This window comes from Gossypium raimondii, chromosome 2 (genome assembly GCF_025698545.1).
Source record: "Gossypium raimondii isolate GPD5lz chromosome 2, ASM2569854v1, whole genome shotgun sequence".
NCBI classification, from domain to species: Eukaryota; Viridiplantae; Streptophyta; class Magnoliopsida; order Malvales; family Malvaceae; genus Gossypium; species Gossypium raimondii.
The window spans coordinates 40370449-40397549 of record NC_068566.1 but is presented as its reverse complement, the minus strand read 5'-3'; the positions used below and the strand labels follow the sequence as shown (position 1 = coordinate 40397549).

Below are 27101 nucleotides of genomic sequence, written 5' to 3'. Positions count from 1 at the left end.
CCTCAGTCACGCCGAGGTATTTTTAATTTAATTTTAGTTTTTCAAAAATCAACTCATAATACTGAGGTGAGTTGAGCCTCGGGTCACGTTGAGGTATTTTTTAATTTCTGATTTTTCAAAAATCAACTCATAATCTGAGGTGAGTTGAGCCTCGGGTCACTGAGGTATTTTTTTAATTTTGCTTTTTTCAAAAATCAACTCATAATCTGAGGTGAGTTGAGCCTCGGGTCACGCCTGAGGTATTTTTTAAATTTCGCTTTTTCAAAAATCAACTCATAATACAGAGGTGAGTTGAGCCTCGGGTCACGCTGAGGTATTTTTAATTCATGTCTTTTTTTTAAAAAAAATCAACTCATAATACAGAGGTGAGTTGAGCCTCGGGTCACGCTGAGGTATTTTTAATTTATGTCTTTTTTTAAAATCAACTCATATTGCTAGAGGTGAGTTGAGCCTCGGGTTACGCTGAGGCATTTTCAATTTATGTTTTTTCAAAACAAAAAAATCAACTCATATTGCGAGAGGTGAGTTGAGCCTCGGGTCACATCCTGAGGTATTTTCAATTTCTGCTTTTGAAAAAAAAATCAACTCATATTGCGAGTGTAATCACTGAATTTTGCCCGGGTAGGATTTCGGGCTGGGCTGGTCTCATATGGGCCCGATGATTGGGCCCATTAGAATTAAATTTTGGGTTTGTTTTAACTCATTTTTAATTGTTTTAATTTTTGTTTTAAATATTAATAAAATAGTCATAATGAAATTTTGAAAAATGAAAAAAAAAACAAAACAAAAAATATAAATTACATTTCAACCCCTGAACTTTTCTAAATTACATTTCCACCCCTAACTTTCTCAAAATTACACTTTGACCCCTAAACTTTCTAAAAATTACATTGTAGCCCCATATTTTCCAAAAATTGCATTTTTACCCCGGAAACTTTGCACCCGTTACAATTTAGTCCTTCTGGGCATGACAAGACTGCCCCCAACCAGCATTCTTGCGTGCCCCGCTCGCCACGCCTGCCACCCCAATGCATGGCCTCCCTCATCCTTTGCCACCTGAAAACAAAGAGAAAGAAACAAAAATTGATGGATTTAAAAAGAGGAATATGAGAGAAAGAAGGGGATTTTTCGGGGAGGAACCCAAAAAAAAAGAAGCAGAGAAAACTCAAAAAAAAATAAAAACAGCAGTAAGTAAAAAGCCATCACCACCGCCGCACCACCACCGTCACCATCACCACCTGAAAAGCCGCAATCAATCAAAAAGGAAAGCAAAGCAAAAAAGTAGCAGCAAAAAAAGAAGAAGAAAAAAACGAAAGAACAACTTCAAAAATCCGGCCGCTCCTTCGCCACCACCGTGCTCACCGCCGCGCCCTTGCATTCCCACCCCGGTCGCACCTACACAAGCAAGCAAAAAAAGAAAACAAAAAAACAGCAAGTAAAAAGAGAAAGAAAACAGCAGCCCAAACAGTAAAGAAGAAAGAAAAGAAGAAAAGAAAGATAGGAAAAGGAAAAATAAATAAATAAAATAAATAAAAAAACAGCAGCCCATTTTTGGCAGTCCAGCAGCAGTCCACCAGCAGCAGCCCACCAGCAGTAGCCCACCCGTGCAGCTCCAGTCCAGCAGCAGGCCTAGCGCAGCAGTTCAGCAGATTCGGCCCATTTCAACAGCTCCAGTCCAGCAGGTTCAGCCCAACAGCAGCAGGCCACTGCCCAACAGGCCACTGCCCAGCCCAACGCCCAGCAGCTCCAGCAAGCCACCCATACAGCAGCCCAATAGTTCCAGCAGCCCAAGCCCACTAAGGCCCAATTCAAAGCAAAAAAAAAAAGAAAATGCCTGTCCTTCAAGCCTACAACTTTGGGCTTTGGGTAATCTTTTTTTTAAAATCCATTTTAATTTATTTAATTTATTTAAATGGTATTTTATTTAAATTAGCATTTTTTAATAGTTTTTTTAGAAATATTATTATGTTATTTTATTTGCATGTTTAAAATAAATATATATATTTTAATGCGTAAGGCAACGAGCCGGTTTAGCATCGAGCCGTTGATTTCACCGCTATGTTGGGTGAATATCGATGGCTCGTGTTAAATACGGGACGCCCTTCTAACAATCGAAAATATTCGAAATTCCTCGTATTTTAATAAAAATTCTCGAGTTTTATTAGAATCCCGATTAAATATTAAATTGAATCGGTTTGACACTAATTCGATGATTTCCTCGCCATGTCGGGGTGAATATCATCGATTCGTGTTAAATACGGTATTTTTTAAAAAAAATCGTGTTTCAAAAATTTTCATGTCTTCAAAATTTCTCGTGTTTCAAAATAATAATAATAAAATTTCCCGTGTTTCAAAAATATATATTCGTGTTTCTTTTCAAAAAAAAAATTTCCGTGTTTTCAAAAATTCCCTTGTTTGAAAAATGTTCGTGTTTTCGTGTTTTCAAAAAAACAATTTCTCGTGTTTCAAAAAAAAACTTTCGCGAATATTTTTTGATGTTATCGTGTTTTCAAGAAAAAATCCCGTGTTTGACAAATTTTCATGTTTCCGTGTTTAAAAAAAAATTTCGCGTTTCAAAAATCTTCGTATTTTCAAAATTCCAGTGTTTCAAAAATTGTCGTGTTTTCAAAAAAAAATTTCCTTGTTTTCAAAAGTCCCGTATTTCGAAACTTTTCTTGTCTTCAAAAAAATTCTGTGTTTCATAAATTTCCGTGTTTTCAAAAAAATCTCGTCTTTCAAAAATTTTCGTGTTTTCAAAAAAATTGACCGTGTTTCATAAATTTTCGTGTTTCAAAAAAAATCCTCGTGTTTCGTATTTTATCAAAAATATTATGTTTTCAAAAAAAATTGTGTTTTAAAAATTTTCCTGTTTCAAAAAGAAAATTCGTGTTTCCTAAAAAATCTCGTGTTTCAAAATTTTCGTTTTTTAAAAGAGTTTTGTGTTTCTAAAATGCTTGTATTTTAAAAAAAATTTTCTGTTTTCGAAAAAAAAAAAGAAAAAGTTGTTGTGGTTTAAAATTCTCGTGCTTTAATCGGATCACGACTAATATTAAATTGAACTCGTATTTTTGAAAATGGAGACAACGCGCGTTTAATGAGATACCAATTTTGGGCGTCGCGAGGGTGCTAATACCTTTCTCGCGCGTAACCGACTCCCGAACCCTAATTTTCTCTGGATTTTCACGCAGACCTAAAATTACCTCTTTTTTAGGAAAATTTAAAAATAATTTTTTTCTTCTAAAAAGAGAATTTATTAGGTGTCCGATCACACCTAGAAAAAAAGATCGGTGGCGACTCCTTTTCAAATAAAATCGAGACATTGTTTTCAAATTTTCAATAATCACTTCAATTAGCGCCCGTACTCAAAATTTTTAGGTCGCTACAGCTGGCGACTCCACTGGGGACTTTTGAGAGTCGAGTCTGGTGTTAAACACGTGTTGTCAAAATTTTTAAAACTTCTTGTTCAATTTAATTTTTAATCGTGATCCTTGAATTTTGTTTTGAAAAATCATGCAACCGCATCCGGTTTTGAAATTAATATTTTTCTAACCTATTTTATTTTCGCGTTTTTTTTTCAGCTTTAAGTTTTATGGTTTTAGTTTGTTTTTTTAGTAAAAATAAAAATAAAAAGGTTTGTGAGTTTCTCCCCACACACCGTGCACTTGCATTCTTGCATAACATGAGCTCTCTACCCGGCTCCGTCTGCTTAAGTGGAAGTAAACGCCACGCCTTCGTGAGTTAACTCGTCCCTCCCGACAAAGCTAGTGAAAATACTTCCGGGTTACATATGACTTATGCTTTCGTGAGTTAACTCGTCCCTCCGCATAGGCATAAGTAAATGTAATCCCTCCAATTGAACTCGCAAGCCCATGACGGGCGATAATCGAGGCTCCGTACTTACCTTAGTAGGTGACAGTATGGACAATTCGAGTGCTTTTCTAGAACCAGAACCACATGTAGTGAACCGTACGAGCCATCCAATTAGAGCCATGCCGAACCTCTGTCCGTTTGATAGTTACCAAAATAAAAACACGGGAGAAACGCCTCTTACCTTTTATTTCTTATTTGCAAATGAATTGAGTCTGTTTAATAAATTGGGTCGGATAGATGGTCTGATGGTATGTGGGGTAGGTTTCTTGTAAAGCATGTTGGGGCAAAAAAAATGTGGGTCTGTTCCACCAAATTGCATGATTGAATAGCTTAATTTGTTAAATTTTCCATAGTCTTTATTTTTCATTTTTCTTTTGTTTATATCTGTTGTGGTCTCTAACCAAGGTTATTTGTTTTTCATCTTATTTTTCATCATGTATCGTAGACATCTCATTAGGAAGGTGTTGGTTAAATATTGGTTGCCAAAAACGGGTTTCTGATGGAGGAGTCAATTACACGAGTAACTGAGAAAAATGTTGTAGTCCGAGATTGGTCTTTGAGAACTCAAAAAGTGAAAGGGGACAGTTTGAAAGAAGGATACGCCTCTGATCTTCCCGAGCGTGTGACTTTGAATGCTCGTCAGAATGATCTCGAAGACTTGACTAGGATTTGGAAGCAGTGTGACTCAGATACTAGAAGCATCTTCACTGAAAAGTATGGGGATATAGCTCACTTGATAGCAATCGATGTGAACGAGCAGTTGATCCAAGCCATGGTTCGATTCTGGGACCCAGCCTATCATTGTTTCACTTTCAATCAGGAAGATATGACTCCGACCATAGAAGAGTATGCTGCTTTGCTTCGCATCGATAATGTGCAACTCAACAAGATATATGTGAAGGAGCCTAAACCAATGACGTTCAAGAAAAAGCTAATGAAGTTGACGGGGATGACTGATACATGGGCTGAAAAACAAATAAAGAAAAAGAATGAAATCAGTTGTGTCCCGTGGTTTTCTCTGCGGGAGTTAGTTCAGAATCATCCAGATATGTTAAAAAGAGTGGATTTGTTTGCCTTGGCCGTTTACGGACTGGTCGTCTTCCCGAAGGTTCTTGGGCATATTAAAGTTGCGGTTGTGGATTTCTTCGAAAAGCTGAGGCAAAGAGTCAACCCGGTCCCAACCATCTTGGCTGAGACTTTTAGATCTCTAAATGCTTGTAGGAGAAAAGGGGAAGGACGTTTTATCGGATGTGCTCAGTTACTGAATGTTTGGATCTTTAGCCATTTTTAGAATGTGGAGCGCACGTCTTTCCACATGTTTTCAAAGACATTCGCCCCGTTGGAAGCACACCTTGAAAAAGATTGGCCGAAGGATGTCACTGAACAACATTAGGTCTCGGTTTTTCAGAACCTCCGTGTCGAAGATATAACTTGGAGAGCACCTTGGATTCGTCCCTCTGTCTTATTATACAAGTGTGGAAACCTAGACTGGGTGCCTTTACTAGGATTATGGGGAGGAGTTGGATATGCTCCATTGTTGGTTCAAAGATAGTTCGCTTCGCGACAGTTTGTACCAATTACCGATAGATTGGCACAATCGGAGTTTGCCTTTATGGGTGAGGGTTACATGAAAAAGGTTCGAGATACTGCGAATTCTTGGAGGCAAATCTACCTAATGGAATTAGCTCTCTATGCTGATACTATCACTGTAGACTATGACCTATGGAGGCAACAACGAGTGAAGAGTCAAGTAACCCCATCGATTAATGAAGCTTGCCAAAAGCCGTTCTTAGAGAAAATCCCATTCGAGCTAGAAATTGCAAAACATGAATTTGAACGTGAAAAAGCCAAACTGTTGCGAGATATTAGTTCTCTCCAGGAGGAGAACTACCAGCTGAAGATTGATGTCGAAATTGAAAAATCCAGAACTGAAAAAGTCCAAAAAGAAGTTGAAATTACGAGAAAGGATTTAAGGGACCTTCATTTGGAAAACAAGAAATTAAGGGGCACTATAAGAAATAGTGGATTGGGCAAAGCATCAGCAGAATGGAAGGAGGAATTAAGCAATATCAAAGGTGGGATGGAATTCTGGAAAGCCAAGGCAAAGAAAGAAGAAGAAAAAGCTACACGTACTATGATAGAGTTGAGGAAGAAGAACGTTGAATACGAAATTGTGACTGCAGAACTAACGGCTAGTCAGTTTGAGCATCAAGAGCTAAAAGGAAAAATTTGAAGTCTAGAAAGTACACTGCAAGCTCATCAGCAACATTTGGATGACCTCTTGAGAGCTTTAGAAGAGAAGAATGGTCAGCATGACAGAGATGTTCGCGCCTATGAAAGAGCCCTCCAAGAAAAGGATATGCATATCGGCAGTTTGATCAATGAAATTCGTAGGGCGGCTGCGCATGTAGTACATTTGTCAGATGAAGCGGAAGTTCTCAGTTGCCAATACCCTCCAAGCCAAAGATCAAGCATATCGGAGTTCCTGGAACGTATAAAGAAGCAAGGCGATGTGGCTAAGAAGTTTGTGTAACTGTAAAACTAATATGGCAAAACTTTTTGTAATGGACTCTTTTGATAAATGAAACGCCCAAGTATGGGGCCATTTTGGAATCAACACCTATTTTTGCATATTTACGCATGATTAACATTCATTAATTATTTATTCATTCATTCATTACATGCTCATATCTCCTTAATCATTCGCTAAGGTTAAAACCATCTAATCTTCAGTTACCACACTACGAGTCTGGAATCACGTCACTCCTATAGGACGCGCTTAAGAGCTAGAACTATGGATGCAGAACTCAATGAAAGGATGGAAAAGATGGAAAGAACCCAAAGAGAGTTGCAGGAACAACTGGCCAAGTCGCAGCAAGAGGCAAGAGATTTGATGGTGAGATCTCGAGAGGAATCGCTAGAGCAAAGGGATCAAATGGCCAAAATGATAGAAATGATGACGGCCTTGGTCAAAGGAAAGGGACCTATGCAGAGCCCTGATGTCGTAGAGCCGCCTCAGTCAAGAGCTAATCAAGACCCGCTTTATCCCCCGGGATTTACTTCACCTCATGTCCACGCAATGCGAAGAGGATACCCCCAAAGGGAACCTACAGGCCTAGAACAACATCCTGCTCCATCTGCTCATTTAGGACAAGGAATGTTTGTATCGAACCCTGGGGCTAATCCTTCAGATCCAATTGTTCTAGACCTAGATGATCCTGTAGAAGTAGCAAGGCTGAGAATTGATGGCAATAACGCTCAAGATAAGTATAGGATCCTGGAAGAGAGGATCAAGGCAGTAGAAGGCGCTGAAGTTTTCTCTGCTTTGAGTGCCAAAGAGCTCAGTTTGGTACCTGATTTGGTCCTACCCCCAAAATTTAAGGCACCTGATTTTGAGAAGTATGACGGAACAAGATGTCCAAAGGCACATCTGATCATGTTTTGCCGAAAGATGACTGGTTATGTAAACGATGATAAATTATTGGTGCATTGCTTTCAAGATAGTTTGGTTGGCTCAGCCCTTCGATGGTATAATTAACTCAGTAGAGAGAGAATCCGATCATGGAAGGATTTGGCTTCAGCATTCTGTGAGTAATATAGGCATGTATCGGATATGGTGCCTGATCGACTAACATTACAAATGATGGAAAAGAAGCCGACAGAGACTTTTCGGTAATATGCACAAAGATGGAGGGATATCTCGGCTTAGGTAGAGCCTCCGTTAACTAAGACGGAGATAACGGTCCTCTTCATTAATGCTCTCAAAGCGCCATTTTACGATAAATTGGTAGGAAGCGCCACAAAGGACTTTGCGGATATTGTAATATCCGGGGAACTTATCGAAAACGCCGTCAAGAGTGGGAGAATAGAAGGCCCCGAGAGTTCGAAGAGGGCGGTACCTGTAAAGAAAAAGGAGGCAGAGGCCCATATGGTTGGAACCGAGAGCCACTGTGCTCCCATTTCGTACTTCGCCCAATCACGACCTCATTACCGCCCACCTTCAACTTCTACTTTCCTCCTCAGGGTCCTTACTACCAAGCACCTCCTTCTTACCCTGTTTATGCTATGAATAACCAAAGGCCATTCACCGTGTTCCCGCCAAACACCATGCCTGCACAAAGCCAACCCAAAAATGAACAAAGACCAGCAAGACCCAATCCTGAAAGACCTTAGTTTACTCCAATTCCTGTATCATATGGAGAGTTATACCCGAAGCTGTTGGAAAAACAATTAATTTCCCCACATTACATGGCACCCCTAAAGCCTCCATTTCTGAAGTGGTATGATCCTAACGCTAATTGCATGTATCACGCTAGAAATCAGGGGCATTCTACAGAAAACTGCCTTGCCTTTAAAAGGAGGGTTCAAGGTCTCATCGATGCTGGTGTTCTGCTATTCGATGGTGTTAGCAATGTGACGGGGAATCCTCTTCCTAACCATACTAGTGGCAATGTAAATGCGGTGACAAATGAAGACAATTGGTGAGCCAAAGGTTATGTTACCGAAATAAAGACACCTTTGCAGAAGGTATGGGAGATAATGATCGAAAATGGCTTGCTCTGTCTGTCTAGTAAGATTCTCAAAGAACAAAGTACAAAAGACCAGAGTTTCTGTGATTTTCATGGCGTCCAAGGGCATGACATCCAATCTTGCAGGGAATTTAGAAAATTACTTCAGGACATGATGGACAACAAAGAGGTCAAGGTCTTTGATAGAGTGGATGGGGCCGAAGAAGGAGAAATATGTGCCTCTGATAATCAATCGATGGCTTCCCCTTATAGCGTCAATAGACCTTTGGTGATTTATTACGAGGCGAAGAAGGAAGAGGTTAGTCGAGAAGTGAAACCAAGTTTGATAATCGAAGTACCTGCTCCTTTCTCTTACAAGGATAACAAAGCAGTACTGTGGAAGTATGATGTCAATATCATTGTGCCTGAAGGGGAAAATCAAAATTTATGAATGAAGATGTTAGTGAATTAGGACATTTCACTCGCAGCGGAAGGTGTTATTCTCCCGTGACAGTTGAACCAAAGAAGAAGGTTGCTGGCCCGAGCCAAAAAGGAAAAGCACCAATGTATGAGGTTGAGGATGATGTTGAAACACAACTTGAGCAAGAAGTTAAAAAGGCTGTGAATGAGGAGGAAGCACATGAGTTCTTAAAGTTTATTAAGCACAATGAATATAGCGTTGTAGAACAATTAAACAAGCAGCCGGCCCGAATCTTAGTACTATCTCTATTATTGAACTCGGAGCCACATCGAAACGCCTTGCTAAAAGTGTTAAATCAAGCTTATGTGGCGAACAATGTATCTGTGGAAAAGCTTGATAGGTGGGCAAATAATCTGAATGCAGATAATTTTATCTCTTTTAGTGATGACTAAATACCGCCAAATGGTAGGGGCTCCGTAAAAGCATTGCACATCACGTCCAATTGCAAAGGTTACATATTACCAAATGTGCTTATCGACAATGGATCGGTACTCAATGTTATGCCTTTGGCCACGCTTTCTAGGATGCCGGTTGATATGTCCTATCTGAGGCCTTGTCATTCTGTAGTAAGGGCATTTGATGGGACACGGCGAGAAGTCATGGGAAAGATCGAAATTCCTTTAAAAGTGGGGCCATGTGTATATGATATCGAGTTCCAGGTCATGGACATCACGCCTTCATACAATTGCCTCTTAGGAAGACCTTGGATCCATTCTGCTGGGGCGGTTCCATCGTCTCTCCATCAAAAAGTAAAGTTCATCATGGATAGCCGCTTGATTATTGTCGATGGTGAATAAGACATCGTTGCATCGATCTCTGCTGATACACCCTACATCGAAGTAAGCGAAGATGCTGTAGAATGTTCTTTTCGCTCGTTGGAATTTATTAATGCGGCATTTGTTGCTGAAGGGAATAAGATCCCCATTCCCAAACTGTCAAGGAATACCAAAATGGGAATTAAGCTGACTGTGGGAAAAGGAGCTCGAGCGAGGAAAGGTTTGGGAAAATATCAACAAGGGATGGTTAGAGCTTTGAAACCAACGCACCACAAGGGTCGATATGGTTTGAGGTTCAAGCCAGATATACATCAAAGAAGGAAACAATTGCAGAAAGATCGAGAAAGAAGAATCGCAAGAGCTTCAGGCCAGGATTTAGAATGGGAGCCGTTGGCGTATCCTCCTATGTCAAGAACATTTACATCAGCAGGAGTGATGTACCCAGGGCGGGACAATCCGCAAGTCACATTATTGATTGAAAAGGGTCTTCAGAATATCAGCCTAAAAGCTATTGACAATGAGAGTGATGAAATTAAGAATGCTTCAATGATACGCCCTTTTCCTCCAGGATATGTTTTGAACAACTGGACTGCTGAGGACCTCCTTGTAGTTTTTAAGTCCCCTTCAGAGTAATGCTCAATGTTAACCCTTCATTTTGTGTGTCCTTAAACAGTAGGGTTCCTTTTGTAAGAGCTTATGTTTGCTCTTTATCATTTCAATGAACATTAATGAAGATGCATTTTGTTTTATATTGTCATATTCTTTTCATTAACTTTGCGACTACTCCTTCTAGGGGTGAGCATTCGATCGAATCGAATCGAATTGAATTGAAAATTTTCGAGTTAATCGAGTTTTCGAATCTTATTTTATCATCCTAACTTTATTTGAAGTTTTCTCGAATCGAATCGAGTGAGATGGAATTCGAATCAAATCGAATCGAATATATTTGTTCGAGTTAAATTTTAAAAAATAATTTTGGGTCCTTGTAACCATTGTCACCCATCGTAATAAAACTTGTCCACCTTAATCAAATTTTTTATTAACTTTCATCACTTCATAATTTATTTATTAATTTTTATATATTGGTTAGCTTCTTTGCTTGCTTAATTGTTTCAATTATCTTGATTCTTGTCACTATGTATTTTAGAATTAAAAATATATTAAATGTAAAAATATGATTTTTAATAAAAGTTATTTTAAAAATAAAATGTGAAATTGATACCAATATAAAATTTTAACATGAATATTTTATGGCATAATTAATAATTCAATTTTAATATAAATATTCAATATGACTAAACAATTCAATAATATAAATAATATAAAATGTGAAAATTAATTTAATAATATAAATAGTAGATATAAATAAAATTATTACTATTTATGTTTAGTGATTTTTTTTTGGATAATTTTGATTTTTTATTTGAGAGTAAAGGGTGAGAAGTAAAAGTTTTGGGGAAAAATAAAAAGTTTTGGGGAATAAAAGTTTGAGGGAAAGTAAATAGGAGGACTAAAATTTTGGAGGGAAAATATTTAAAAAAAATTTGGAGGGGGGAGGGTTTGGGATAGATGGGAGGTGAGATGGGAAGGGAATAAAAGTTTTAGGGGAAAAGTGGGAGGGAGTAAAAATTTTGGGGAAAAATAAAAGGTTTTGAGGGTTTTGGGGAGTAAAATTTTGAGAAAAAATAAATGGGAGAGTAAAATTTTGGTGGGAAATGGATTTTGGGTAGATTGGGGGGTTGGGAGGGGAGGGGAGTAAAAGTTTTGGGGAGAAAGTGGGAAGGAGTAAAAGTTTTGAGGGAAAAGTAAAAAGGTTTGGGAGTTTGGGGTAAAAATGTAAAATATTAAAGTTTGATATTCGAATTATTCGAATTATTCGAGTTATTCGAATTCGAAAACTCAACTCGATTCGAACTCGAAATTTGAAAAAAAAATTCGAGTTGATTCGAATAACTCGATTAACTCGAATAATTCGATTCGTTTAACTCAAAATTCGAATTTTTTTCGATTTTTTCGAATCGATTCGAGTTTTGCTCACCCCTAACTCCTTCTGTTCATATCCTCTTCTGGCATATGTCTCATATCATCTCATATCATTGTGTGTTGATTACAATACCTCAATACTCTTCTATAGCCTTTTTCCATTCACCTTTCAGGTGTTCAGATATCAATGGCATGAATAATCCCGTTATGAATCCTGAAATCAATTTTGAGAAGGTTGTTTGTTTAGGAGAATTCGAAGCTGACGAAAATGTTGAAGATTGTGTCTCGTCTCCTGACTTACTAAGAATGGTGGAACAAGAAGAGAAACAAATCCTACCCCATCAAGAATCTGTTGAGGTAGTGAACTTGGGGAGTAAAGAAGAGAAACAAGAAGTGAAGATTGGGACTTCCATTTCAGAAAACACAAGGCAAGATTTGATCGCCTTGCTCCATGAATACAAGGATGTGTTTGCCTGGTCTTATTAGGATATGCCAGGATTGAACACGGATATTGTGGTCCACAAGCTCCCACTGAAACCAGAATACAAGCCCGTTCAGCAGAAATTAAGAAGGATGAGACCCGAAATGCTGTTAAAGATAAAAGAAGAAGTCAAGAAACAATTCGACGCTGGCTTCCTACAAGTCTCAAAGTATCCAGAATGGGTAGCTAATATAGTCCCAGTGCCGAAGAAAGATGGCAAGGTGCGAATGTGCGTGGATTATCGTGATCTGAATCAAGCAAGCCCTAAGGATAACTTTCCTTTACCACACATCGACACTTTGGTGGATAATACGGCAAAGCATTCTCTGTTTTCTTTCGTGGATGGTTTCTCAGGATATAATCAGATAAAGATGGCTCCCGAAGACATGGAGAAAACTACATTCATAACAATGTGGGGAACCTTCTGCTACAAGGTAATGCCGTTCGGATTAAAGAATGCTGGGGTAACATATCAGAGAGCCATGGTGACGTTATTCCATGATAAGATGCACAAAGAAATAGAAGTTTATGTCGATGATATGATTGCCAAATCTCGGGAAGAAAAAGAGCATGTTGAAAATCTCAAGAAGTTGTTCAAAAGGGTAAGAAAGTTCCAGTTGAAGCTTAACCCGGCCAAGTGTACGTTTGGGGCTACCTCGGGAAAGCTGCTAGGTTTCATTGTCAGTGAGAGAGGTATCGAGGTTGATCCAGACAAGATAAAAGCTATACAAGAACTGCCTCCCCCGCGCACACAGAAAGAAGTCAAAGGATTTTTAGGAAGGTTGAATTACATTGCTCGATTCATTGCTCAACTTACGAATCAATGTGATCCAATTTTTCGACTCCTTCGAAAACGTAATCCGGGAGAATGGAACAAGGAGTGCCAAGTGGCCTTCGACAAGATAAAACAGTATCTATCTAATCCTCCTGTGCTAGTACCGCCGACCCCTGAAAAACCCTTAATATTGTACCTGACCGTGTTTGAGAACTCAATGGGTTGCGTACTGGGACAACATGATGAGTCGGGGAAAAGAGAAAAGGCAATTTACTACCTCAGCAAGAAGTTCACAGAATATGAGGTAAAGTACCCTTCAATTGAGAAGTTTTGTTGTGCATTGATTTGGACGGTTCGAAGGCTCAGGCAATACATGCTGTATCACACGACATGGTTAATTTCAAAACTAGACCAAATAAAGTACATGATGGAGTCACCTGCACTCTCAGGGAGAATGGCCCGATGGCAGATCCTATTGACTGAGTATGACATTGTATATGTGAGCCAAAAGTCGATAAAAGGAAGCGCAATAGCTGACTTCTTGGCAAGTTGAACAACGGAGGAATACGAGCCTTTGAGATTTGAGTTCCCAGATGAAGATTTGATGTGCATTTCAGAAAAAGAGGGCGAGTCATCAAAAGGAAAGTCATGGAAGATGAGCTTTGATGGTGCATCAAATGCATTGGGGTATGGGATAGGAGCAGTCTTAGTGTCACCTAAAGGGGACCATTACCCGCTTACTGCTAAATTGAATTTCTTCTGTACAAATAATATAGCGGAATATGAGGCTTGCATCATGGGACTTCGTGCAGCTATCAAGAGAAAAATCAAAATTTTAGAGGTACACGAGGACTCAGCATTAGTCAATTATCAAATTCGTGGAGATTGGGAAGTGAGAGATCCAAAATTAGTCAAATATCATGATCTCGTTGCAGAGCTGATCAAGAAGTTCTATAAAGTGACTTTTAACTACTTTCCACGAGAGGAGAACCAACTGGCTGATGCCCTAGCTACCTTGGCTTCGATGTTAAAGGCAAACAGAGAAAATGAGATAATGCCCATCCAAATGAGTATATATGAGACCCTCGCACACTGCTTTAGTATTGAGGATGAGTCAGATGGACGACCATGGTTCCATGATATCTTGGAGTATATCAAGAATCAAAGGTACCCCGAGCAAGCAAACGAGAATGACAAAAGAACAATCAGGAGAATGGCGATTGGATTTGTTCTTGACGGAGATATTCTATACAAAAGGGGAAAAGATCAAGTGCTCTTGAGGTGTGTGGACGCTGTTGAAGCTAGAAAGATACTTGAAGAGGTTCATGAAGGAATTTGTGGAACACATGCCAGTGGTTTCACCATGGCCAGGCAGATTATGAGACTTGGTTACTATTGGCTGACGATGGAAAGGGATTGCATTGGTTACGCACGAAAGTGCCACAAATGTCAAATTTATGGCGACAAAATTCATGCAGCTCCGTCGCCCCTTCATTTCATGACTTCTCCGTGGCCTTTTTCTATGTGGGGCATGGATGTTATAGGGCCAATTTCCCCGAAAGCTTCCAATAGGCATTGATTCATCTTTGTGGTTATAGACTACTTCACAAAATGGGTAGAAGCCACTTCGTTTGCTCATGTGACAAAGGCTGCAGTCTGTAGGTTCTTAAAAAAGGAGATTATATGTCGATATGGTCTACCTGAAAGAATCATTTCAGATAATGCTTTAAATTTGAACAACAAGATGATGAAAGAAGTATGTGAGCAATTCCAGATAAAACATCGTAATTCTTCGCCCTATCGCCCAAAGATGAACGGAGCAGTAGAAGCCGCTAATAAGAACATTAAGAGGATTATTAGGAAGATGACTGAGACATATAAAGACTGGCACGATAAGCTACCATTCGCTTTGTATGCATATCGCACCTCGGTACGGACGTCTACGGGGGTAACTCTTTTTTCTCTGGTCTATGGAATGGAAGTCGTTCTGCCTATCGAAGTAGAGATCTCATCCCTGCGCGTCTTGATGGAGACAAGGTTAGAGGAATCAGAGTGGGTTCGAGCTCGATATGATCAGCTAAACCTTATTGAAGGGAAACGCTTGAAGGCAATTTGTCATGGATAGATGTACCAGAAGAAAATGATTACGGCCCATGATAAAAAGGTGCGGCCAAGAGAATTTCACGAAGGAGAGCTCATACTGAGAAAGATTCTCCCGATACAAAAGGACTTTCGAGGAAAATGGTCACCAAATTGGGAAGGACCATACGTTGTAAAGAGGGCATTCTCAGGAGGGGTTCTGATTCTCACTGAGATGGACGGGAAAGAATTACCTAATCTAGTGAACTCAGATGCTGTGAAGAAATATTATGCCTAAAAAAAAGAAAAAAAACAAAAAAAACAACAAAAAAAACAAAAAAGTAAAAAAAAAGAATAAAAATCAAGATGAAAACCCGAAAAAGGGCATCTTGATAAACAAAAAGGATTAGGATGAAAACCCGAAAGGGCGTCCTAATGAAGTGAGCTCGAACTTAAGGTGCAAGATGACTTGAACAGTGAGTTGAATGACGAAGTTGCAATATTTGAAGCATTCTCAGAAGCTCGAAACCTTCTACACAAGAAACTGTGCTTGAATGGATCCAGGACAAAGAAAACGTGGAGAAGTTCATGCATTGGATATCCAGAGCATTTCTAGCCATTGAATTCGCTTTCTTTTCTTTATGACGTTTTATTTGTTAAACTTTCTTTGTCAATTTCCTTTGTTTGTTGCTTTCTTTTAAAGATGAAATGAATGTGAGGTTTTTCTTTCATGCCTACTTTGCTATTTTTTCCATGCATCTCGTGTTTGATTCATTTAAATGATAAATAGTAAGATGACATACTCTAAACAAAAGAAATGTTGAACATTACCTGGATGAGAATTTGACAAGTACAAGGGCCCGAAAGCAGGAACAATGTTCAGCAGGGGGCAAGAGAGTGATATATAGAGAAATGTGGATTACTCACAGAACTTGAGGACGAGTATAAAACTGGAGAGAAAAGTCAGGAATTGAGGAAATGAATGCGGAACCTCACGAAAATCAAAAGTGGGGCATGTGACAAACAGCCTAGGGTGCATGGCATGATCATGTAGACACGAAAGCATTTAGGACAAACACGTGCATATCATAATAACATCATACATGACATATACAGGTATACCAGTAGAGCAAGGAATACTGGGAGAAAGCTGCACAGAATCAACGAAGAAGAAGGCTTTTAGTTTCACCTGATGTTTTTTAGAAACCCTGTTTCTTTCAAGAAATATTTTTCAATCTCTGTTTTTTTCAAAAATCAACTCATAATACAGAGGTGAGTTGAGCCTCGGTCATGCCGAGGTATTTCTTTTAAATTTCCATTTTCAAAAATCAACTCATATTGCGAGAAGTGAGTTGAGCCTTGGGTAATCCTGAGGTATTTTTCAATTTTCGTTTTTCAAAAATCAACTCATAATACAGAGGTGAGTTGAGCCTCGGGTCATGCCGAGGTATTTCTTTTAAATTTCTGTTTTTCAAAAATCAACTCATAAAACAGAGGTGAGTTGAGCCTCGGGTCATGCCGATGTATTTCTTTTAAACTTCCGTTTTTCAAAAATCAACTCATAATACAGAGGTGAGTTGAGCCTCGGTCATGCCGAGGTATTTTTTTTTAAATTTCCATTTTCAAAAATCAACTCATAATGCGAGAGGTGAGTTGAGGCTCGGGTCATCCTGAGGTATTTTCAATTTCTGTTTTTCAAAAAAAAATCAACTCATAATGCGAGAGGTGAGTTGAGCCTCGGGTCATCCTGAGGTCTTTTCAATTTCTATTTTTCAAAAAAAATCAACTCATAATTCGAGAGGTGAGTTGAGCCTCGGGTCGCACGCTGAGCTATTATCGATTTCTGCCTTTCAAATAAAAAGAAAATTTTGGATGGTCGAACAAAATTCAGTGCTTTTAAGTCTTTGCTCTATCCCTGTTTCACAGCGATGAGCAAAGAGGGGCAGCTGTAATCACTTAATTTTGCCCGGGTAGGATTTCGGGCCGGGCTGGTCTCATATGGGCCCGATGATTGGGCCCATTAGGATTAAATTTTGGGTTTGTTTTAACTCATTTTTAATTGTTTTAATTTTTGTTTTAAATATTAATAAAATAGTCATAATGAAATTTTGAAAAATGAAAAAAAAAACAAAACAAAAAATATAAATTACATTTCAACCCCTAAACTTTTCTAAATTACATTTCAACCTCTAACTTTCTCAAAATTACACTTTAACCCCTAAACTTTCTAAAAATTACATTGTAGCCCCATATTTTCCTAAAATTGCATTTTTGCCCCAGAAACTTTGCACCCGTTACAATTTAGTCCTTCTGGGCATGACAAGACTGCCCCCAACTAGCATTCTTGCGTGCCCCGCTCGCCACGCCTGCCACCCCAATGCATGGCCTCCCTCCTCCTCTGCCACCTGAAAACAAAGAGAAAGAAACAAAAATTGATGGATTTAAAAAGAGGAATATTAGAGAAAGAAGGGGATTTTTCGGGGAGGAACCCCAAAAAAAAAAAGAAGCAGAGAAAACTCAAAAAAATAAAAACAGCAGTAAGTAAAAAGCCATCACCACCGCCGCACCACCACCGTCACCGTCACCACCTGAAAAGCCGCAATCAATCAAAAAGGAAAGCAAAGCAAAAAAGTAGCAGCAAAAGAAAAAGAAGAAAAAAACGAAAGAACAACTTCAAAAATCCGGCCGCTCCTTCGCCACCACCGTGCTCACCACCGCGCCCTTGCATTCCCACCCCCGTCGCACCTACACAAGCAAGCAAAAAAAGAAAACAAAAAAACAGCAAGTAAAAAGAGAAAGAAAACAGCAGCCCAAACAGTAAAGAAGAAAGAAAAGAAGAAAAGAAAGATAGGAAAAGGAAAAAGAAATAAATAAAATAAATAAAAAAACAGCAGCCCATTTTTGGCAGTCCAGCAGCAGTCCACCAGCAGCAGCCCACCAGCAGTAGCCCACCCGTGCAACTCCAGTCCAGCAGCAGGCCTAGCGCAGCAGTTCAGCAGATTCGGCCCATTTCAACAGCTCCAGTCCAGCAGGTTCAGCCCAACAGCAGCAGGCCACTGCCCAACAGGCCACTGCCCAGCCCAACGCCCAGCAGCTCCAGCAAGCCACCCATACAGCAGCCCAATAGTTCCAGCAGCCCAAGCCCACTAAGGCCCAATTCAAAGCAAAAAAAAGAAAAGGCCTGTCCTTCAAGCCCACAACTTTGGGCTTTGGGTAATCTTTTTTTTAAAATCCATTTTAATTTATTTAATTTATTTAAATGGTATTTTATTTAAATTAGCATTTTTTAATAGTTTTTTTAGAAATATTATTATGTTATTTTATTTGCATGTTTAAAATAAAAATATATATTTTAATGCGTAAGGCAACGAGCCGGTTTAGCATTGAGCCGTTGATTTCACCGCTATGTTGGGTGAATATCGATGGCTCGTGTTAAATACGGGACGACCTTCTAACAATCAAAAATATTCGAAATTCCTCGTATTTTAATAAAAATTCTCGTGTTTTATTAGAATCCCGATTAAATATTAAATTGAATCGGTTTGACATTAATTCGATGATTTCATCGCCATGTCGGGGTGAATATCATCGATTCGTGTTAAATACGGTATTTTTTAAAAAAAATCGTGTTTCAAAAATTTTCATGTCTTCAAAATTTCTCGTGTTTCAAAATAATAATAATAAAATTTCTCGTGTTTCAAAAATATATATTCGTGTTTCTTTTCAAAAAAAAATTTTCGTGTTTTCAAAAATTCCCTTGTTTGAAAAATGTTCGTGTTTTCGTGTTTTCAAAAAAATAATTTCTCGTGTTTCAAAAAAAAAACTTTCGCGAATATTTTTTGATGTTATCGTGTTTTCAAGAAAAAATCCCGTGTTTGACAAATTTTCATGTTTCCGTGTTTTAAAAAAATTTTCGCGTTTCAAAAATCTTCGTATTTTCAAAATTCCAATGTTTCAAAAATTGTCGTGGTTTCAAAAAAAAATTTCCTTGTTTCCAAAAGTCCCGTATTTCGAAAATTTTCTTGTCTTCAAAAAAATTCCGTGTTTCATAAATTTCCATGTTTTCAAAAAAATCTCGTCTTTCAAAAATTTTCGTGTTTTCAAAAAAATTGACCCTGTTTCATAAATTTTTGTGTTTCAAAAAAAAAATCCTCCTGTTTCGTATTTTATCAAAAATATTATGTTTTCAAAAAAAAAATTTGTGTTTTAAAAATTTTCGTGTTTCAAAAAGAAAATTCGTGTTTCCTAAAAAATCTCGTGTTTCTAAATTTTCGTTTTTTAAAAGAGTTTTGTGTTTCTAAAATGCTTGTATTTAAAAAAAAATTTCTGTTTTCAAAAAAAAGAAAAGAAAAAGTTGTTGTGCTTTAAAATTCTCGTGCTTTAATCGGATCAGGACTAATATTAAATTGAACTCGTATTTTTGAAAATGAAGACAACGCGCGTTTAACAAGATACCAATTTGGGCGTCGCGAGGGTGCTAATACCTTCCTCGCGCGTAACCGACTCCCGAACCCTAATTTTCTCTGGATTTTCACGCAGACCTAAAATTACCTCTTTTTTAGGAAAATTTAAGAAATAAAATTTTTCTTCTAAAAAGAGAATTTATTAGGTGTCCGATCACACCTAGAAAAAAAGATCGGTGGCGACTCCTTTTCAAATAAAATCACTTCAATTAGGAAACACGAATTAGCGCCCGTACTCAAAATTCTCTTCAATTAGCGCCCGTACTCAAAATTTAAAATTTTTTCTTTAATTATTTAAATTTTCAATAATCACTTCAATTAGCGCCCGTACTCAAAATTTTTAGGTCGCTATAGCGAGAGGTGAGTTGAGCCTCGGGTCACACCCTGAGGTATCTTCAATTTTTGTTTTTCAAAAAATCAACTGATAATGCGAGAGGTGAGTTGAGACTCGGGTCGCATCTTGAGGTATTTTCAATTCCTGTTTTTCAAAAAAAATCAACTCATAATGTGAGAAGTGAGTTGAGCCTCGGGTCGCATTCTGAGGTATTTTCAATTTCTGTTTTTCAAAAAAATCAACTCATAATGTGAGAGGTGAGTTGAGCCTCGGGTCGCTCGCTGAGGTATTTTAAATTTCTGTTTTTCAAAAATCAACTCATATTGCGAAAGGTGAGTTGAGCCTCGAGTCACGTCGAGGTGTTTTTCAATTTCTATTTTTCCAAAATCAACTCATATTGCGAGAGATGAGTTGAGCCTCGAGTCACGTCGAGGTATTTTTCAATTCTTGCTTTTCAAAAAATCAACTCATATTGCTAGAGGTGAGTTGGGCCTCGGGTTTCACGCTGAGCTATTCTCGATTTCTGCTTTTCAAATAAAAAGAAAAATTTTGGATAATCGAACAAAATTCAGTGCTTTTAAGTTTTTGCTCTATCCTTGTTTCACAGCGATGAGCAAAGAGGGGCAGCTGTAATCACTGAATTTTGTCCGGGGATAACTTTCATTAAAAAAAAATTAAAATTAAAAAAAAAATATTTTTTTTGCATTTTGACCTCTAAACTTTTCTAAAATTGCATTTTGACCACTAAACTTTCTCAAAATTATAGTTCAACCCCTAAAATTTTTTAAATTACCTTTTGACCCCTAAACTTTTTAAAATTACATTTTGACCCCTAAACTTTCTTAAAATTATGTTTTGGCCCCAAAAGTTTTGCTGCCATTACATTTTGGTCCCTCTGGCAGCCACCTACGCAAGCTGCACCTGCAACAGGTGGCGGCCGGCCTAGCCCTCCCTAGCCCACCTGCAACCTGCAAAAAAAGAAGAGAACATCAAAATAAAATGGGTTTTAAAACCCCCAAAGCAAAGAAGAAAATGGGAGAAGAAAAGCAAGAAAAAAAAAAGCAAAATTTTTTGAGAGAAAAAAAAAATAATAATAACAGCACACCGCCGGCCATAGCACCAGCCCCACCGTGCCCACCTCCACAGCACCCCCATCGCCGGCACCTAGCAAAGGAAACAACAACCAAGAAGCAAAAATAAAAAGAGCAAGAAGCAAGCAACAAACAAAAATAAAAGAGAAAAAAGAAGAAAAGAAGGGAAGAGGAGACCACCGTGTGCGCCACCGCCGGCCGTCGCTGGGCAGCAGGTCACCGTCGGCAAAAGCAGAGGAAGAGGAAGGCCGAACGGAGAAGAAGAAGAAAAAAGAGAAGGAAAGGAAGAAGAAGAAGAAAGAAAAAGAGAAAAAAGAAAAAATAAATAAAAAATATTTTTTGAATAGTCGGGTCGACCCGACCCGACCCGGGTCTGACAAGACCCGATTCCGGCCCGGACCGACGACCCGCGCCCGACCCAGTAGCCCAGCAGGCCCAGCAGTAGTAGGCCAACCCAAAAAAAGAGAAAAAAAACAAAAACAGAAAAAAAAGAAAGCAGGCCATTTTTTAGCAGGTCAACAGTAGGCCCAATTCCAGCAACCCAGCAAGCAGCCAGTCTAGGCCCAATCTGCCAGCAGTCCAGTAGGCCTATTCCTGCGCAGGCCCAACAGCAGGCAGCCCAACAAGCCAGCCCAGCAGAAAAAAAAGAGAAAGGAAAAAAGAAAAAAAAAGAAGGAAAAATGGTTCAATTTGCGTAACTCGTTCGACCAAGCTCGTGTTTTGGATCTTTTCGGTAATTTCGTTTATTTCATTTTTAATTTAATGCATATATTTTTATGGTATTTCGTTTTAATGTTATTAGTATTTTTATGCATTTATATATATATATATATATTTCTCTTTTTCGTATTTATATTATTTATTTTATTTTATTTTAATCAATTTCAATAAATATGACAAAGAATCGATTTAACATTAAATCGTTGATTTCATCGCTATGTTGGGTGAATATCATCGGTTTGTGTTAAACACAATACGCCCTTTTAAAAAAAAAGTTTTTTTTAACTCTCATGTTTTAATAAAATCACGATTACATATTAAGTTGAATCGATTTGGCACTAATTCGATGATTTCATCGCCATGTAAGGATGAATATCATTGATTCGTGTTAAATACGGTACTTCTTAAAAAAAATTGTGTTTCAAAAATTTTCGTGTTTAATAAAAATTCTCGTGTTTTATTAGAATCCCGATTAAATATCAAATTGGATCGATTTAACACTAATTCGATGATTTCATCGCCATGTAGGGGTGAATATCATAGTTTCGTGTTAAATACGGTACGTTTTTAAAAAAAAATTCGTGTTCCAAATTTTCGTATTTTCAAATATTACTCGTATTTCAAAATTTTCGACTTTTAGCATTTTCAAGAGTTTTCGTGTTTTACAAATGTTAGTGTTTTAAAATTTTTGTGTTAAAAAAATCTTCTCGTATTTCGAAAATTGTCGTGTTTTCAAAATTTTCGTGTTTCAAAAATTTCTATGTTTTCAAAAATTCTCGCATTTCAAAAATAATAGTAATATTTCCCGTATTTCAAAAAATATATCTGTGTTCTTCTAAAAATAATAAATTTCTCGTATTTCAAAAATCGTTGTGTTTTTAAAAATATATTCATGTTTTTTAAAAAATTCCGTATTTCAAATTTTCGTGTTTTCAAAAATTTCTCGTGTTAAAAAAAAATTTCGACCTTTCACTTTCTTCAAAAATTTCGTGTTTTCCAAATTTTATCGTGTTTACAAATTTCTCGACTTTTCACGTTTTTTCAAATAATTTTCGTGTTCTCAAAAAAATTATTTTCGTGTTCCTAATATTCTCGTATTTCAAAAATTCCGTATTTAAAATAAAAAAAGTTAAAAAAAGTTTTTCATGTTTTTAAAATTTTCGTGTTTCAAAAATTTCGTTTTTTTTTTAAATTTGTGCTTCAAAATTCTCGTGTTTTTTTAAAGTCTCATATTTCAATCGGATTATGATTAAATATTAAGTTGAACTTGTATTTTGAAAATTAAGACAATATGCGTTTAACGAGATACCAATTTTGGGCGTCGCGAGGGTGCTAATACCTTCCTCGCGCGTAACCGACTCCCGAACCCTAATTTTCTCTAGATTTTCACGCAGACCTAAAATTACCTCTTTTTTAGGAAAATTTAAAAATAAATTTTTCTTCTAAACCTAGAAAAAAAGATCGGTGGCGACTCCTCTTTTGTAAATAAAATTTGAAACTTTGTTTTTAATTTTTCAATAATCATTTCGACTAGCGCCTATCGCCAAATTTTTAGGTCGCTACAGACATCTTTTATTTATTTATTTATTTATTGTTCTGTTGTGGTCGCTTATATTATTTATGCTTACATCATCATATTTATTATGGTTTTATTACGCATATTAACATCGTGTTTTATTTCTACTATTTCGTGTTAGATTAATTTTATTTGATGCATAAATTATGATTTTTGAATAAGTAAAATTTTGTGTTTAGATTCGAAATGATTGAGCCCTAACGTATTGGGTTCCAATTTTTTTCATTGTATCTAAATAATCGAGAATGCTCTTTAATAAAAAAAAATAAAAAGCTCATTATCGAGAATTCAATACGTTGTGTCCTAACGCATTGGATATGACACGTTGTTTTCTCGAAATGAGGATTTTTCTAAAAAATAATAAAGGCAATATTCAATGTTTAGAATTCTGAGAAATTGTGCCCTAACGTATTGGGCTGCGATTTTGTTCATCCGACTTAAAAAATTGAATATGCTTTTGAATTTTATTGCATGAGATTTTTAAAGGACAAGCTCATTTTTGAGGATGTGAAATAACATGTCCTAACTCGTTAGGTATGACATTTTCTCTCTCCGAAATGAGAGGGTCTTAACATGTAATTTGATTTATACAAGTTTTTAATACAAGGATCGTATTTTCAAATCTCTTTAAAGTTTTTAATCTTCGATGCTAAGACACTAATTAATCAACTGGGTACCAATTTTGGGCGTTACGAGGGTGCTAATCCTTCCTCGTACGTAACCGACTCCCGAACCCTTTTTTTGAATTTCGTGGACCAAAATCGTTGCTTTAATAAAATTAAATTATTTATTAAAAACAACCACTTTTTAAGGTGACCCGATCACACCTTATAAAAAAGGATTGGTGGCCACTCTCATTTTCGTTTTCATTTTCAAAATCCAAGTCGACCCTGTTTTTAAAAAAAATTGGTGTCAACAAGCACAATATGAGAAACAAGCACGTCTTTTTGCTGCCAGTAGAGCAGGTTATGATGGTACCAAATACTCCAAAGAATAGTAAGTAACCGATCCCTACCTTGCCCAAGTGCATCATCAACTAATGTTCAACAAAGCCAGTGATGGTAGCCTACGACACAGAGACACCAACAATCTGCCAGACCTGGATAGCACGTGTACAATGAAAAAAGACGTGCTCCATATCTTCAAGCTCGCCACAGCAGATACAGTCCAGGGAGATGGCCAACCCTTTCTCCAACAAAAGAGCCTTACAAGGAACAAAATTACATAATAGACGCCAAGTGAAATCTTTAACCTTTAGAGGTACCATGTTGTTCCAAAGTCGAGACCAAATGCCGGATTGCAGCCATATGCCAATTTAAATTAATAACAACCATCGTGAGTGTAATGCCAAATAATACCATCAGCAGGAGGATACGGTGAACATCGTAGGGCGCCATTAATCCCTCGATCAAGTCCCTATCCCACGCCCAACCATCAGTGCTCAGAAGTGCCATTGGTTTCATATCTAACATACCTGGCAGAATAATGCCATCAGCAGGAGGATACGGTGAACATCGTAGGGCGCCATTAATCCCTCGATCAAGTCCCTATCCCACGCCCAACCATCAGTGCTCAGAAGTGCCATTGGTTTCATATCTAACATACCTGGCAGAGGAATAGAGTCAACAAAAAAAATTATTGTTGTCACAAAGCCAAGGGTGTTTATAAACTTCAATCATAGCTCCATTACCAAAACGCCAACAAGATCCATCAATCAGTAATTGTTTAGCGACAATGTTGGCTTTCACTACCACCAAATATAAATTTCTCACGCTCTAACTAAATTAAATTGTAGTATAGAGAAGCAAGGTCGATGGACTGAGATTCCTAATATTATTTTTGTGCTACCAGATTCTAATGTCGTGGCAGCTGCCATACCCACGACTTAAAATGTGTTGTGCTAAAAATAAAACGAATGGGGTTTTAATTTATTAGAGTTAAAAATATAGAAATAAATAGAACAAAATAAAAGTTGAATTATAAATGCAAAATAAAATTAAATAACTGATATTAAATTAGATAATCAAAATTTTGAATTCTTAGCCTTAGACTCGGAATACTCCAAACTCGAGTCAATCCTTGAAAGTGAAATTTTTCTTACAAACGATAAGTTGGTTATAACAATCAAGGACGCCTTAATCATCAACTCTTCCTTGTGTATAGTTAATTCTGGTACGCCCTGCAAACCAACCCTTACCGACTATCTAACAACGTAGCACATGTCCACAATTTAAGATCTCGGCAGCGTTGCGATCTAAAAGAGTCTAACTCGAATTAACAGCCTCAACCGCATGGATTGTTTAAATCTAATCACTATCTCTCTTGACAGAATCCAACTGGCATTTTCCCATCTAGACATGCTAATTTGTTCGTGGGAAGTCGAATGCGACAGACGGCCGACTCGCTTTCCCAACTGTACGCCAAACAACTCCAATCCAACACGCACTTTTTTAATTGAAATTGAATTAAATGTAAGGAATTATTGTAACTATCTCATATTCCGGAGAGAGAATGAATATCATGTTGTAAGGTTTTAGCACATGTTCATTTCTCATGATTCTCGATTGGAGTGATAACTGGCCTAAAACTAAATAGAGATTAGTTGAACATAAAATTAATCATACTTAATTGGATTATAAGAGTGAATTTTAATGAAAGATTATAGGTGAAGAAGGGAGGGAACTAAAAGGGAAATTGCACCAAAATATAAAAAAAAAAAGGCAAAATGTTCAAATGCTACGTACTGACATAAGAATATGCTAATTGCCTTTTCAACTCTAGTGTATCCCCTCATGCCACAATTACAAGTCTTTATATATACCTTTCAAATAACTAATTTCACATGATTTACTCTTAAAATCATGCTTATATTAACAATCTACCACAATATCAAAATTTCTAAATATATAATTTGTCAAAGTCAAAAGTCTTATATTTTTTGTTAGCTCAAAAATAATTCTACAATTTTCAATTTATCCCCACAGCTTGTTTTTGTTCTAATTTAGCCCGATTTTGTTTGTTTGTGAACTTCGACACTCTAATTGCGTCCTTGATAAAATTTAAATTAGAAATCACAAGCTTAATAGCATTCTATTCAAAAATTGACAAAAATTAGGTACATTAAATATATAAAATTAGCTTGCTATTAGGCAACAATACTCATCCAAAGAAGAGAAAGATTTGATAAGAAAGAGTATCAATTCAGAGATAAATCTCCAATCCAATTTAGACTCGCCAAGTTAAAATAGTTAAAATCATGAAACCCTATACCTCCATACTTCTTGGGAACACAAAGATTATCCCACGAGGCCCAATGAACCTTCCATTGATGACCATTGCTCGAACCCCCACCAAAATGAGTTCATCATACTTTTTGGAGTGACATATATTGATCGGAAGTAAAAACACGCTCATACAATATATTGGAAGTGCTTGAGCCACAATTTTCAACAGAACTTCTTTACCAGGACGGGAGAGGAGTTTGTTCTTCCAACTGAACAGTCATTTCATTAATCTGTCTCTATGAACGAGAATACCTACTTTTTATTTCTTCCCACCAACTAGAGCAAACCATGATCCAAAGGGGAACTCACTCTCAGCAAAGCGCAAATCCTGTCTCTAACTAGACATATTGTTCGATTTCTAAGAGTCAACAGCTTACCTCGAAGTCGCTTCAAATGTTGATAGAACATTCTTAATTGTTTGACATTCTAAATCCATGACAGTAAAAAGGAAGAAGCTATCATCAACAAACAACAAATGCTAAGTCAGCTATCATCAACAAACAACAAATGCTAAGTAGATGGCCCAATCTCCTCTGCTTCCCTTAATAAAAAGCTAAGACCTTCTGTGCAAAGAATAAATAAGTACAGGGATAAGGGATCCCCTTGTCCAAGTCCACGGTTGGGAACAATCAGGCCTACTTCATATCCATTAAACATGATAGAATAAGTAATCGTTATCA

The 27101-nt window shown here is 37.4% G+C and overlaps 2 long non-coding RNA genes and 1 pseudogene across 2 annotated transcripts; 1 reads left to right on the top strand and 2 right to left on the bottom strand.

The window, feature by feature from the left end:
- Positions 1-781: 781 nt before the first annotated feature.
- On the bottom strand, positions 782-1598 carry LOC105788762 (uncharacterized). Its single transcript, XR_008193724.1, has 2 exons — positions 1323-1598; positions 782-1238 (listed from the first exon to the last, which is right to left on the bottom strand). It is a non-coding gene; the product is annotated as an uncharacterized LOC105788762 (long non-coding RNA).
- Positions 1599-6664: 5066 nt separating this feature from the next.
- Positions 6665-15251, top strand: LOC105789685 (uncharacterized; annotated as a pseudogene).
- A 1831-nt stretch (positions 15252-17082) lies between these two features.
- On the bottom strand, positions 17083-18121 carry LOC128039239 (uncharacterized). The gene is made up of 2 exons (XR_008193725.1): positions 17626-18121; positions 17083-17541 (listed from the first exon to the last, which is right to left on the bottom strand). It is a non-coding gene; the product is annotated as an uncharacterized LOC128039239 (long non-coding RNA).
- Between the last annotated feature and the right edge of the window lie 8980 nt (positions 18122-27101).